Genomic DNA, 13,822 nt, shown 5'->3' on the forward strand with positions numbered 1-13,822 from the left:
TGGAGCAACCCCTTGTGAATCCCCTCACAAGCTCCTCCTCACAAGATCCTCTCTCTCTCTCTCTCTCTCTCTCTCTCTCTCTCTCTCTCTCTATCTCTCTCTCTCTCTCCTTCCTTTAGGTTTTCTCAAGTCAAGACAGCAGCCAAAGATTTTCAAAAATGTTGAACAAGAGCTCTTAAATAGAAAAGCTTCAAAGGAGCTCATTAATTACAAGTTGTCGACTATATCGTCCAGGACGATATGTAAATCATCATGGCCGATCAGTACAAATCTCAGAAGATCGACCAGAGCAGCACCTTGAATGCAACCTAGATGATTTAAAATTGGCTTGATCGTCCTGGGCAATCAGTTCAAATCAAAGGAAAATCATCCAGAGCATCGCCCTGGATTCAAGCTGCCCGATCCAGATCGTCCAGCACATCGCCCTGAATTTGTGTTAGTCGATATTTATCGTCCTGGAGCAACTAAGGATTTTAGAGTAGATCATCCTGGCAAATCCTACGATCATCCAGGATGATGTGATCATATCAATCATCCTTAATTACTCCTATGATTGCCGGATCAATTTAGGCATAATTATATAATATCGTCCAGGCCGATCATACGATTGTTCTGGCCAATTTCCAAAAATATAGAATACCTAAATAGATCATGGTGGTTATTTCTTTCTATTTTGATCCTATCGTCCTGGCTGATACAAGTATCATCCAGGCTGATATGCTAATGATGGCTGCCTTAACTTAAGAATCCTGATTAGAACTTCTATTTTGAACTTGATCGTCCAGGCCGATAATAATATCGTCCTGACCTATGTGAGTAAAAATAGAGATTCTAAATCTCTCAAGTGTGTATGTGTAGGGTTACTTAATATCAGTCACTTCAAACATTTACAATTGACTCAAGAAAAGAAAAAAGATAATTACAGACAGACTCAACCCTAATCTACCCAATCTGTAGCTGATTCCTATTCCCGTCCGATCTTTGGGTCCTAAAAATTCAATAGAGAAAAAGGCAGTTGTAGTGAAATAAGATTTGTTTGCTATCATCAAAATCATAATCCAAAAAAAGGTTTGCAACAATCTCCCCCTATTTGATGATGGCAAATATATCGATAATTAATTCTAAAACAGTAATGTAAAACTAAACAAGCTTTCAAATTTTCTAACAGAACAAGTACAAATAATAGAACAAGTAATAACATACTACTCTTCTTTTTGACATCTCAAAAAGGAGGAGGAAACTAAAAAACAAAAATTGAAGCAACTAAAACCACAATAAAAAAAATCCATATAAAATAGAGACTAAAACTAAAAAAATGAGGCATCCTGATCATCAGATGGAGGTGGAGGTGGTGGAGCCTGTTGAAAGTATTGCGTACAGGCTGATTGGTCAAAAAGGTGGTCTGATCAGCCGGGCCGATCAAATATCTTCCGGACCGATTAGACACAGGTGATCATCCCGAGGAGTTAAGCTAGACGACCGTTGAAAAAGTATATCGTCCGAGCCGATTAGGTGTATCATCCAGGACGATGCACAATAATTGATCATACCGGCCAAAATTAAGACATTTTAAATGTGTGCCACGTGTATCGTCCAGGACGAACAGTGGATCGACCAGGATGATTTTCTAATAATGGATCGCTTGGGGCCGATTTTAAGGATTTTAAACGTACTGACACGTGGATCGTCCAGGACGATCAGGTGTATCGGCCAAGACGATGACCATAAATGCACCAGCTAGGAAGAAAAGTGTATCGGCTAAGACGGTCAAAAATGATTGTAATAGAGTTCGATCATATCGGCCAGGATGATATGGGATCGTCCCGTACGATGAATTACAGTAAACTCAGAAAAAGTTCAGCATATCAAAATTTTGAAGAGAAATTATCATATCGTCCAGGACGATATAAATATCAACCAAGATGATGTGACATAAAGTTGAAAATCAAGATCAGATTGAGATGATCAGAGAAAGTCCCAAACAAAAATAAATACAAACTAAAGATAGAAAACATATAAAAACAAGAAGAAAAAAAAAAGTTTTTTATTTTTAATTTTTTTTTAGCAAAGCAAGCATATGACAAATTTTCCAAGTAATTAAATTTTTAAGATTTGAAAGATCAATGAGTTAACAATGTCACAATCTGAAAATGGTAGAATATCCAATCCTGTTTACTCTAGCTCGGACTTCTTTCAGGATAAAAATTGTCTTTTGAAAATAAGAGGTCTAACTCAGAATAATTTGGATAAAAAGAAGATCCATTCAAAACTTGGTTACAAATAAAATATCTTATAAAATAGTATACCAAAGTAATTTGTCTCTATCATGAAATTTGGAATCAAGCCTTTGAAAACATCAAATAACCCATGAGTTCTTCTAAGTTTTAAAAGTTTTGAAAAGAGAGGATAGCTTGCATTTAGTGGGCTCATTTTATGCCTCTTGTCACTTTGATTGGCTCTTTGAGCATCTTTTGATTTTTTATACACTTTCATGTATATAGTTTTCTTTTCAATTTGGCGTCATTGACCTCTTCCCCCTTTTTTTTTTTTTTGCAAGCTAAAAACTCTTTAACAAACCCTTTAAAAAAAGTTCTTAGTTGTGATTATATCTTCTAGATATTAAAGAAGAGGGGCTCTCTTTCTAACATAGGGAAGAACAAGCCACAAAGCGAAAATCAAAGTCATATGATAAGTGCAACGACAATATTTCAATTAACATGAAAGATATATAAGAACTTTGGATCATATATATAAGATAGACTATTGTAGCAAGATAAAAAGATCTTAATTTCAAAAACCATTTGTTATAATGAGATATAATTTTTATTTAGAAAAGAAAACTATATCACCAAAAGAGATTAGAGGGAGGGAAACCATCAACGGTGTTTTCTCCCTTTAACCGATTTAGAAATGCTAATCATTAGCCATAAATATCTTAAGAATAAGAAAAAAAATCATCATAAAGAAAACAAAAGTAGAAAAAGACTAGAACAACTAAACAAAAACTAACACAAAAATAAAACATAACAATAATCAAAATGCAATTCAAGAATTTGTTAAGCAGCAAGTTTAAGCAGTTATGAGTTGTGAGCCTCCGTTTGTCCAAGTATCCTACGCTTCTCACAAGGTCTTTGGTGAGAGCAATCCTGCATAAATCAACAGCTGTCAGACTTAGGAACCCAAATAGGTTTGGGTCCCTTCTCATAAAAAGTATAGTATAATGCATGTGTGTTATGTTGTGAATCGTGCAATTTTGGTCTCCAAACCCAATATGTACTACGGTGAACAGTGCAAGTGTGTGAGATGTGTCCTAGCATGCCACATGAAAAACATCTAACTCCAGGAAAAGAATTTATTAAATAACTTGGGTTATAATGCCTCTTCCTAGGTTTTGGCTATGGATTCAAAGTGGGAGTCTTCTAATTTCCCTTAAGTGAGTCCAAATCATTTTTAAGCTTCAAGTTATTATTTTTTAAGACATCATTATCAACCCTCAATCTTTTTTTTATCTCTTTAGATTTCTTAAAATCAGATTTAAGTGAGGTGTGTGAAACTTTTAATGCATCATGCTCATCAATTAATTCTAAATGCTTTTTGTTTAAATCATCAAATTCATCAAGTAGAGCCATGTGATTTGAATCAATTGTAGAATGATCTTTGAAAATAATTTCATACTCTTTTTGTAAATTAAAAAGCTCTAACTTTAAAATAGCATGAGTCTTATTGAGTTTTTTGTATGATGCATGAATTTTCTCATAAATTTCAAATAATTGATCATAAGTTGGTTTACATACCTCTTCATCATCACTTTGCTCAAGATGATCTTCCCCCATTAAGCACAGGTTTGTTGTCTCTTCCTCAAGTTGAGTCTCAGAGGAATCTGATGCAGATTCTACCCAGAATGCTTTTTGAACTTTTTTCTTGTCCTTCCTGAACTTGGATTTCTCCTCGCCCTTTTCTTTTCTTGAGTGATATTGAAGTGTAGGACAATCGGCTTTCACATGTCTAGGCTTCCTGCATTCATAATAAACAACATCAGAAGATCATTTAGAATGTTTATTATCCTTAACTTTTCTCCAATTTTGATGATTCTTTTGCTTCTTCCTTAGAAAGATTTTGAATTGTCTTGTGATAAAGGCAATGTCATCGCTCTCAGACCCGGAAGAGTCAGAATCCAATTTGTGCACCTTCAGTGCCACCGTTTTCTCCTTCTTCTTCTCACCTGTATCAAGATTTCTTTGATTCACTCCTTGCTCATAAGCAATGACTGAGCCAAGTAAGTTGTCAATCGAATAGGTGTTTAAATCCTTAGATTCAGTTATAGCAGTGATTTTAGCATCAAACGACGAAGGCAAGCACCTCAAAATTTTGTTTACTTTTTCAAAATTTGAAAGTTCTCTTCCTAAAGCATGCAATGAAGTAACAATCTGAGTAAACTTTCTATACATGTTAGAAATAGATTCAGAAGGTTTCATACGAAAAAGTTTGTAGTCATACAAGAGAATGTTCAAGCGAGATTGTTTTACTTCATTGGTTCCTTCATAAGTAATGCATAACCTATCCCAAATTTCCTTACCAGTTGAGCAAGTGGAAACACGCATGTAATCCTCAGATTTCAAAGCACATAAGAAAAAGTTCAAACATTTTGCATTCAATTGAGCTTATCCTCTTTCATCGAAAGTCTATTCAGTAAAAGCAACTTCCGTTTTAATTCCGTTAATTTCACGAGAAGGTGGAGAATACCCGTCTTTAATAAGTATCCAAATGCGATAATCAGTAGATTGTAAAAATGTTGCCATACGGGTTTTCCAAAAATTAAAAGGTAGGTTATCAAACAAGGGAGGTCGTGTAATCGAATATCCTTCAGTAGTGTTACGATTCCCAAAGTTAGGCATGGATCTGAATTCAAAAAGTTTTCAAACTCAGTTTTTATGAATCCCGCTCTAATACCACTTGAAAGTTTGTTAGGGATGTTAAGCCCTATAGAACTGGCCCAAGACTAACCAAGAGGGGGGTGAAGTGGTATTTTAAAAACTTTAAGCAAAGCTCAACAAATTTCACAAACCAAAACACCACAAAACAAATAATGCAGAAATTTAAGTGCGAAAGCAGTAAAAACAAGAAAACAAAGGTTTATAGTGGTTTGGTCAACTCAACCTACGTCCACTCCCCGGAGGCGCCCTCCGAGTATTGCACTACAATCGTGACTCTCCTTTAGCCCCCACAGCTAGGCAAAGAAGCCTTTACAAACATCTCTTTTTGCCACACCTGGCAAGGCAGAGAACCTTCCTCCTTTTGCTTCCTCCTGATGAAGGCAGAGAACCTCGATCACTTGCTGAAACTTACCTCTCCCAACCCTTCCAAGGACAAGAGACTCTAGGGATGAAGAAGAGGAACAATGCTTGAAGCAACCCGTTTTGAATCCCCTCACAATCTCCCCCTCACAAGCTCCTCTCTCTCTCCCTCTCTCTCTCTCTCTCTCTCGTTTAGGTTTTCTCAGGTCAAGACAGCAGCCAAGGATTTTCAAAAATATTGAACAAGAGCTCTTAAATAGAAGAGCTTCAAAAGAGCTCATTAATTGCAAGTTGTCGACTATATCGTCCAGGATGATATGTAAATCATCCTGGCCGATCAGTACAAATCTCAGAAGATTGGCTAGAGCATCACCCTGAATGCAACCTGGATGATTGAAAATTGGATTGATCGTCTAGGACAATATCACGATCGTCCCTTATGATCAGTTCAAATCAGAGGAAAATCGTCTAGAGCATCACCCTGAATTCAAGTTGTCCGATCCATATCGTCCAGCACATCGCCCTGAAATTATGTTGGCCGATATTTATCGTCCAGGAGAAACTAAGGATTTTAGAGTAGATCATCTTGGCCGATCCTGCGATCGTCCTAGATGATGTGATCGTATCAATCATCCTTAATTACTCCTATGATTTTTGGATCAATTTAGGCATAATTATACAATATCGTCCAGGCCGATCATACGATCGTCCTGGTCGATTTCCAAAAATATAGAATACCTAAATAGATCATGGCGGCTGTTTCTTTCTATTTTAAGCCTATCATCTTGACCGATACAAGTATCAACCAGGCTGATATACTAATGATGGCTGCCTTAACTTAAGAATCTTGATTAGAACTTTTGTTTTTGAACTCGATCGTCCAGGCCGATAATAATATCGTCCTGGCCGATGTGAGTAAAAACAGAGATTTTAAATCTCTCAAGTGTGTTTGTAGGGTTACTTAAAATCAGACACTTCAAATATTTATAATTGACTCAAGAAAGGAAAAAAGATAATTACAGACTGACTGAACCCTAATCTACCCAATCTGTAGCTGATTCCAATTTCCGTCCGATCTTTGGGTCCTGAAAAGTCAATAGAGAAAAAGGCAGTCGTAGTGAAAAAAGATTTGTTTGATATCATCAAATTCATAATCCAAAAATAGGTTTGCAATAGTGCTATTCCTAGGATAACAGATTCTTAAGTTTTTAGTTCCTAAGAAATATCTAAGGATTCTCTTAGTAGCAGATAGGTGGGACTCTTTTGGATCAACTTAAAATATAGTATATAAATAAACACTAAACATTATATCAGGTTTCCTAGAAGTTAAGTAAAGGAGTGATCCAATTACTCCTCTATACTTCTTCTAATCAATTGATTTTCCATTTAAGTCTTATCTAATTGAATAGTGGAACTCATGAGAGTGTTTTTTGGTTTGGCCTTATCTATTTTATATTTTTTAAGGTTGTCCTTAATATAATTTTATTAACTAAGGAAACTTCCATCATTCATCAGCCTTATGCTAAATCCCAAAAAAGTAGGTCAATCCTCCTATCACACTCATTTCAAGTTCCTCACTCATTATTTTTGAAAATTAATCACATAGATTTCTATCAGAAGATCCAAAAAGAATATCATCAACATAAAATTAGATAATGAGTAGTTCTCCTCCTACCTATTTTATAAGTAAGGTGGTGTCAAAGCTCCCCTTAATAAAGGTTATCTCTAATATGAATGTGCTTAGCCTTTCATACAATGCTAAAGGTGTCTATTTTAATCCATATAATGTTTTTTTTTTATTAATTTGAACACATGATTAGAAAATTATGAATTTTCAAAGCTTGGTGGTTATTCAACAAACACATCTTATTTTATTACCCCATTTAGAAAGGAACATTTGACATCCATTTGATATAGTTTAAATCCCTTAAAGCAAGCAAAAGCTATTAGCACTCTAATTCCTTCTAATCTAGCTACAGGGGAAAAGGTCTCTTTAAAGTTAATCCCTTTCATCTCGTTATACTCCTTAGTTATTAATCTTGCTTTATTTCTAGACACAACACTATAATCATTCATTTTATTTTTGAAAACCCATTTAGTTGCAACCATTCTACTCCTTAGGTCTTTTAACAAGCTCCCAAACATCATTTCTCATAAATTAATTTAACTCTTCTTGTATGTCTAGGATCTATAATTAATTAGATAGGGCTTGATTTATATTGGTTGGTTTAGTCATTGAAATAAAAGAAGAGAAGATTACTTCTTTTCTAAGTGTATGCTTAGTTCTAACATCTTCAAATGGGTCCCCTAAGATCAGTTCTTTAGGATGACATGAAGAATATCTCTATGTTTTTGGTAGTTTGTTTTCAGGTTCTATCCTTTCCTCCAGATTTATTGATTCTGCTCCTTGGGTAATTTCTACAACCTCTACTTTTTCAACCTTAAACCCCCTACAATTATCAAATTCATCAAATACAATATGAGTGGTCTCCTCTACTACCAATATTCTTTAATTGAAAACTCTTTAAGATTTCCTAACATTTGATTAACCTATAAAACACTCCTTCATTAGATTTTAGGTCAAACTTTCCTAATAGAGATTTCCCGTTATTCAAAATAATCACTTTACATCTAAAGACATGAAGGTGAGAGAGGTTGGGGGTCCTACCCTTAAGAATTTCATAAGGTATCCTTTTCAGATTGGATCTGAGGGGTTATAGGAGCTGGAAAATTATGATCTATCCTTGCTCCTTATAGTAAGATTCAAAATTTCTTATTCTTAAATTCTCCATCATAATCACTATGAATTTTTAGAATTTTACAACCTAGCTTTATCTTAATCCAAGGGGAGAATATTCTAAATTTTTTGAATGATTCACTTTTATGAGACAGGAATCTAACCTAGGTAAACCTCAAATAAACATCAAATATCAAATACCCAAAGACTTTCCCTCCAAGGATTGTACTGCTAACAAGTCAAAAAAGATCTATCTATAGTATTTCTAAAGTTTTGCTAGTGTTAATGTCCATAATTGAGTGTAAGAAGGATTTTACTTGCTTTCCTAATAGATAGGCATCACACAGGTGGACCTTACTGAACTCTAGTTTGGGTATGCCTCTCACTAAGCCTTTTCGTGTGATCTTTCTGAGGTTTTTTATGCTTGCATGACATCAGGATTCATCAATAATAGTTTTTAGGAAAAAAAAAGGAGTAGGGTCAACATAGTTTAAGTCAAGCATATAAATATTATTAATTATATTTCTTTGTAGCATGGTATTTCCATTTAAGTTAATCATGCAGCTGGTAGACAAAAATTTAATGCTAAATCCTTTATCACAAATTTGGCTTATACTTAGCAGGTTATGTTTTAAGCCATCTACCAGTAAAATATTTTCAATTATAAATTTTTTTGAGTTGTCAATTTGGCTTATACCTGATCCCGCCACTCTCTTGTTGGTGTTATATTTATGTATCACCTTACCTCCTATCCTAGCCTAGAGTATAATGAATTTATTCGCATCTCCAGTCATGTGCCTTGAACATCTGCAGTCTATATACCACAAGCTCTTACGAGGCCTTTTATGATAGCACACCTACAAAATCATCAGATGTAAGATTTGGCAACCCAAACATGTCCTATCTTATAGAAAAAAAGAATGAAATGCATCCATGACATGCTATGAATTTTGAAATTTTGGTATCCATATAAATTTTGTTCTATGGTGCATGAAGCAAGTGTGAGACATATGTCGTAGCATGCCAAAAGAAAAATATTTAATACCAGGAAAAGGATTTACTAATCTATTTAGGTTATAATATCTCTTCATAGGTTTGAATGATGCATACTTTGATGATAATTTTTGAAACTCTTCGAGTTAAGGTTATTTTTTATTTTCCATAAAAGAAATCAATTCAGCTTATAAAAATTATTTTCACTTTTAAGAATTGAATTTTCTACTTTCAACGTATGCTCCCTATTATTTAATTGAGATACAAGAGTTTTTAATTCCTTGAATGCAATTTCTAACTCAACATGTGATATTTTTAAGGGATCATACTCAGCAATTAATTCAAAATGCTTCTTTTTTAAGATATTAAATTTATCTAACAATTAAAAGTTTACCAGGGAAGTTAGGCCCTTGTGAACTAGTCCCGAGGCTAACCAAAAGGGGGGTGAATTTTTTTTTTTTTTTTTTTTTTTTTTTTTTTTTTTTGAGAAGATGCAAAAATTGCAATTAAGAAGAAAAAGAAGTAAACCTAATACAAACTAGTCAAAAGAAGCTAATGATACCTTTTTCAACATGAAAAAATATCTTATTAAAACTTAAATTTGTTATTTAAACTTATTATAATTGTAATGAAGTCCACTATAACCTATTTTGAAACTGTTGAGATGCATGGGATACCAAGTTATAAAACAACCCGAGGGTTGATTAGTATCCCAGAGTTCCCATCCAGTTAGAGAATAAGAAATAGTAAAGACCACATAAACAATTAAGCAAAATTTAAAATAACAAATTAAAGTAAGGGAAAGAAAATAAAAACTAATAATGAAAATACATTTCAATGAAAAATTCCATAACTTTAGTAAGTCTTTGCCAAACTTGAAGACCTTGTGTTCCATCTTCAAAAGCATCTCTCTGTTGTTGCTATCCACTGAAGAATCCTTTTTCATATTAATGGGATATAAAGGAAGAAGAACCTTTAAAAACATTCTTCTCCTTGTGTTCAACCAATTTCCTTCTAGGCAATTCTTTCACCGGACCCAATCCTTGAAGTTCTTTGAATAAAACATGCTTTGCTCCGGGTGTAACATTATTCTTAAAAAAGTTTTTATCTTTCTTAAGAATAGTTTTTTTGAAATTCAAGCTAACAGCTAATGGAGTAGAAGAAGAGTCAATGATACCATTACTATTAACATCTGCCGTCAAAGTAGATAATGTATCCAAAGCTGAATTTTTTTCTCCCAAAAATTCAGCAATTTTAAATGTGGAATTTTTATTTAAAAATTTGTATTTAAAAATTTCTTCAATCAAAAACAAAAACATAACTAAACCAAGATTCACTATAGGAGAAACAAAGTGCAAAAATTAAATGTGGAAGAATAATAAGAAAGAACACACTATATTTTATAGTGGTTCGATCAACTTGACCAAAGTCCACACCCGAGAGGTACCCTCTGAGTATTGCACTAAACACAGTGTCTCTCCTTTTACCCCCACAGCAAGATGGAGAATCCCATACAAAAACTCCTTTCCACCAACCCCGATGAGGCAGAGTACCCAACTCCTTTTGCTTCATCCAGAAGTAGGCAGAGAACCCAACTTCTTTTTCTTCCTCCAGAAACAGGCAGAGAACCCAACTCTTTTTGCTTCCTCCAGAAGCAAGTAGAGAACCTTGATCTGTTACTAAAGTATACCACTCTCAAACCTCCAAGTAACTAGTACAACAATCGTAGAAGATGACTCGGATCCTTTCTTGAATCAACCTTTGTGAAAATCCTCACAAACGCCCCCTCATAAGATCCTCTCTCTCTCTCTCTCCCTTGCTCTCCCTCTTCTCTTGGCTCTCTTAGGTCAGGATAGTAACAAAAGATACACTCATGGGTAAAACAAGAGGTCTTATAAAGAAGAACTTTATATTTTCTCTTAATTGCAACACATCAATCTTATCATCCAGCACAATCGGCTAATTATTTTGTACGATCAGTACAAATTTAGCTCAATCAGCCAGGACGATTTGGATGAGTCTGGATGATCAGAAGGATAATTTGTTCATATCATCAAGAACAATATGATATCATCTTTTATGATTAGTTCAAGTCATTGAATATCGTCTAGACCATCGCCCTGGATGGATGTCTGGATGATGGAAAAAAAGCAAGATCGTCTGGGCTGATTAGTACAAAATTACTAATATCATCTAGAACATTGCCTTGAAAGGATATATTAATGATGGAAACATAACTTGATCATCTAGTCCTATCTCTCGATCATCCCATATGATTAGATCAATTTAGTATATATCATCCAAAACATCGCCTCAAAAGCAACCAGGATGATTATACATCATCTAGGAAGAATTAAGGTTTGTGAACTGATCATCCTGGATGATTATGTGATTGTCCAGGATGATATGATCGAGCAATCAAACCTTAATTACTTTCCATAATTACCAGATTAATTTATACATAATTACACTACATCATCCAAGATGATGTCCTGGAAGATGTCCAAAAAATAAAAGATGTCTAAATAGATATGGCGATTGATTCTTTATGATTTAAGCCTATCGTCATAGAGAATACTAATATTGTCCAAGATGATTTGCTTAATGATGGCTTACTTAACCAAAATGCCCTAATTAGGGTTTTCTATTTTTAACTGATCGTCAAAGATGATTTTTGTATCGTCCTGGATGATGTGATTATAATAGAAAACTCTAACCAATAGATAGAAATTTTCCCCCAAGTGTGTGTGTGTGTGTGTGTGTGTGCAAGCTTACTTAGCATCAGGTTCTACAACTTTTATAATTGACTCAACAAAGGGTAAAAGTCACTTGACGTATATTACAAGATGACTCAGTCCTAATCTACCTAATCTTGAACTAGTTCGATTTGCAATTCGATATTGTGGACCAAAAATGTTAGTAGGCAAGGTAGTAAAAAAATAGAAATGTTTGTTATCATCAAAATTCTATTTCCTTAAAATATATTTGTAACAACAATGTCATTTATTACAATCCAAAGTGGAATGATCTTTCCAATATGGAGTACAAATTTTTTTTAGAAACTTTGAATTCATGCTCTTTCTACAAAATTGAAAAGTCATATTTAAGTTTGGCATATGATTTTTAAGGTTCCTATATGGAGTACAAAATTTTTTAGAAACTTTGAATAATTGATCAATAGTAAGCTCACATGCCTCCCCTTAATCAAAATGATAAAGATGATCATCTTATATTGAGCATATGTTGGTTACCTCCTCTTCTACTTTAGTTTAAGAAGAGTCTAATGCTGAGTCTACTCGGAAAGCTTTTTGAGTCCTTTGCTTACCCTTCTTAAATTTATGTTTTTCTTCACTCTTCTCCTTGCTTACGTAAGCTTTAAGAGTTGGGCAATCAGACTTCAGGTGCCCTAGCTTCTTACATTCAAAGCATATAATATCAAAAGAAATTTCAGAATTTTTACTATTCTCACCTTTATTCCATTTCTGATGACATTTTAGCTTTTTCTTTAAAAATCTCTTGAATTGCCTAGTCATTAGTGTAATGTCATCATCATCCTATCTAGAAGAGTTAATGTCAGAATCATTAGCCTTTATGGCTACAGTTTTCTATTTTCTCTTTTCACCAGCATCAAGATGCCTTTGACTCACTCCTTGTTCATAGGAAATGAGTTATCCAAGTAATTTATTAATGGAGTAAACATTCAAATCTTTAGATTCAATTATAGTAGTGATTTTAGCATCATATAAAGTAGGTAGACAATGCAAGATCTTGTTAATTTTTTTATAGTTGATAAGTTCTCTTCCAACAGCTTGTAGGGAAGTAATAATCTGAGTGAACTTGCTATACATTTCAAAAACTGATTCATTAAGTTTCATGTGAAATAGTTCATAATCATAAAGCGGAATGTTCAGCCTAGATTATTTGTATAGTTTATCCAAAATTTATTTCCCATTTGAATAAGTAGAAACATGCATGTAGTCTTCAAATTTTAAAGCACAAAAAAATAATTCAAACATTTAGCATTAAGTTGTGCTAATTCTCTAACTTCTATGCTCCATTCAAAGAAGGGAAGTTCAATTTTTATGCCATTAAAAAGTGAGAAGGTGCAGAATAAACTTCTCGAACTAACATCCACATGTCATAATCAATTGATTATAAAAAAGTGGACAAGCAATTTTTTTAAAATAAAAAGGAATATTATCAAATAAAGTGGTTGTCTGATTGAATATCCTTCTACAATATTATGATTAACAAAGTTAGTCATATATCATTTTTCAAAAGTTTTCTAAAACTTAATTTATGAATCCCACTCTAATACCACTTGAAAGTTCATGAGGGTTGTTAAAACCTTATGAACTAACCTAAAGCTAACCAAGAGGGGGATGAATTGGTTATTTTTAAAAAAATTTTAACAAAAAAGAAAATATTTTTGAAATCTTTTTTATTATTTAAAAACTAATAATTTTATCCGATAATACAGAAGCAAAACTAATTTTATAATAATAAAAATTAAAGATTTCAAACATAGAACAAATAAAAAAATATATGAAAATCAAATACATGAAAGTAAAAAGAAAGAACACACCAGAATTATAGTGATTTGATAAACTTGGCCTACATCCACTCCCCAAAAACCTCCTTTCTAAGTATTATAGTAAAAGTAGTCTCTCTTTTTGTCCCAGAATAAGGTGAAGAAGCCTTAATATAATCTTTCCACTAATTCGGTGTGGTAGAGCAACTTGAATCCTTTTACACCCACTTAGAGTGGGTAGAGAACCTGGCAATACTTTTAATCCCT

This window comes from Dendrobium catenatum, unplaced genomic scaffold (genome assembly GCF_001605985.2).
Source record: "Dendrobium catenatum unplaced genomic scaffold, ASM160598v2 original_scaffold_274930, whole genome shotgun sequence".
Taxonomy (NCBI): Eukaryota; Viridiplantae; Streptophyta; class Magnoliopsida; order Asparagales; family Orchidaceae; genus Dendrobium; species Dendrobium catenatum.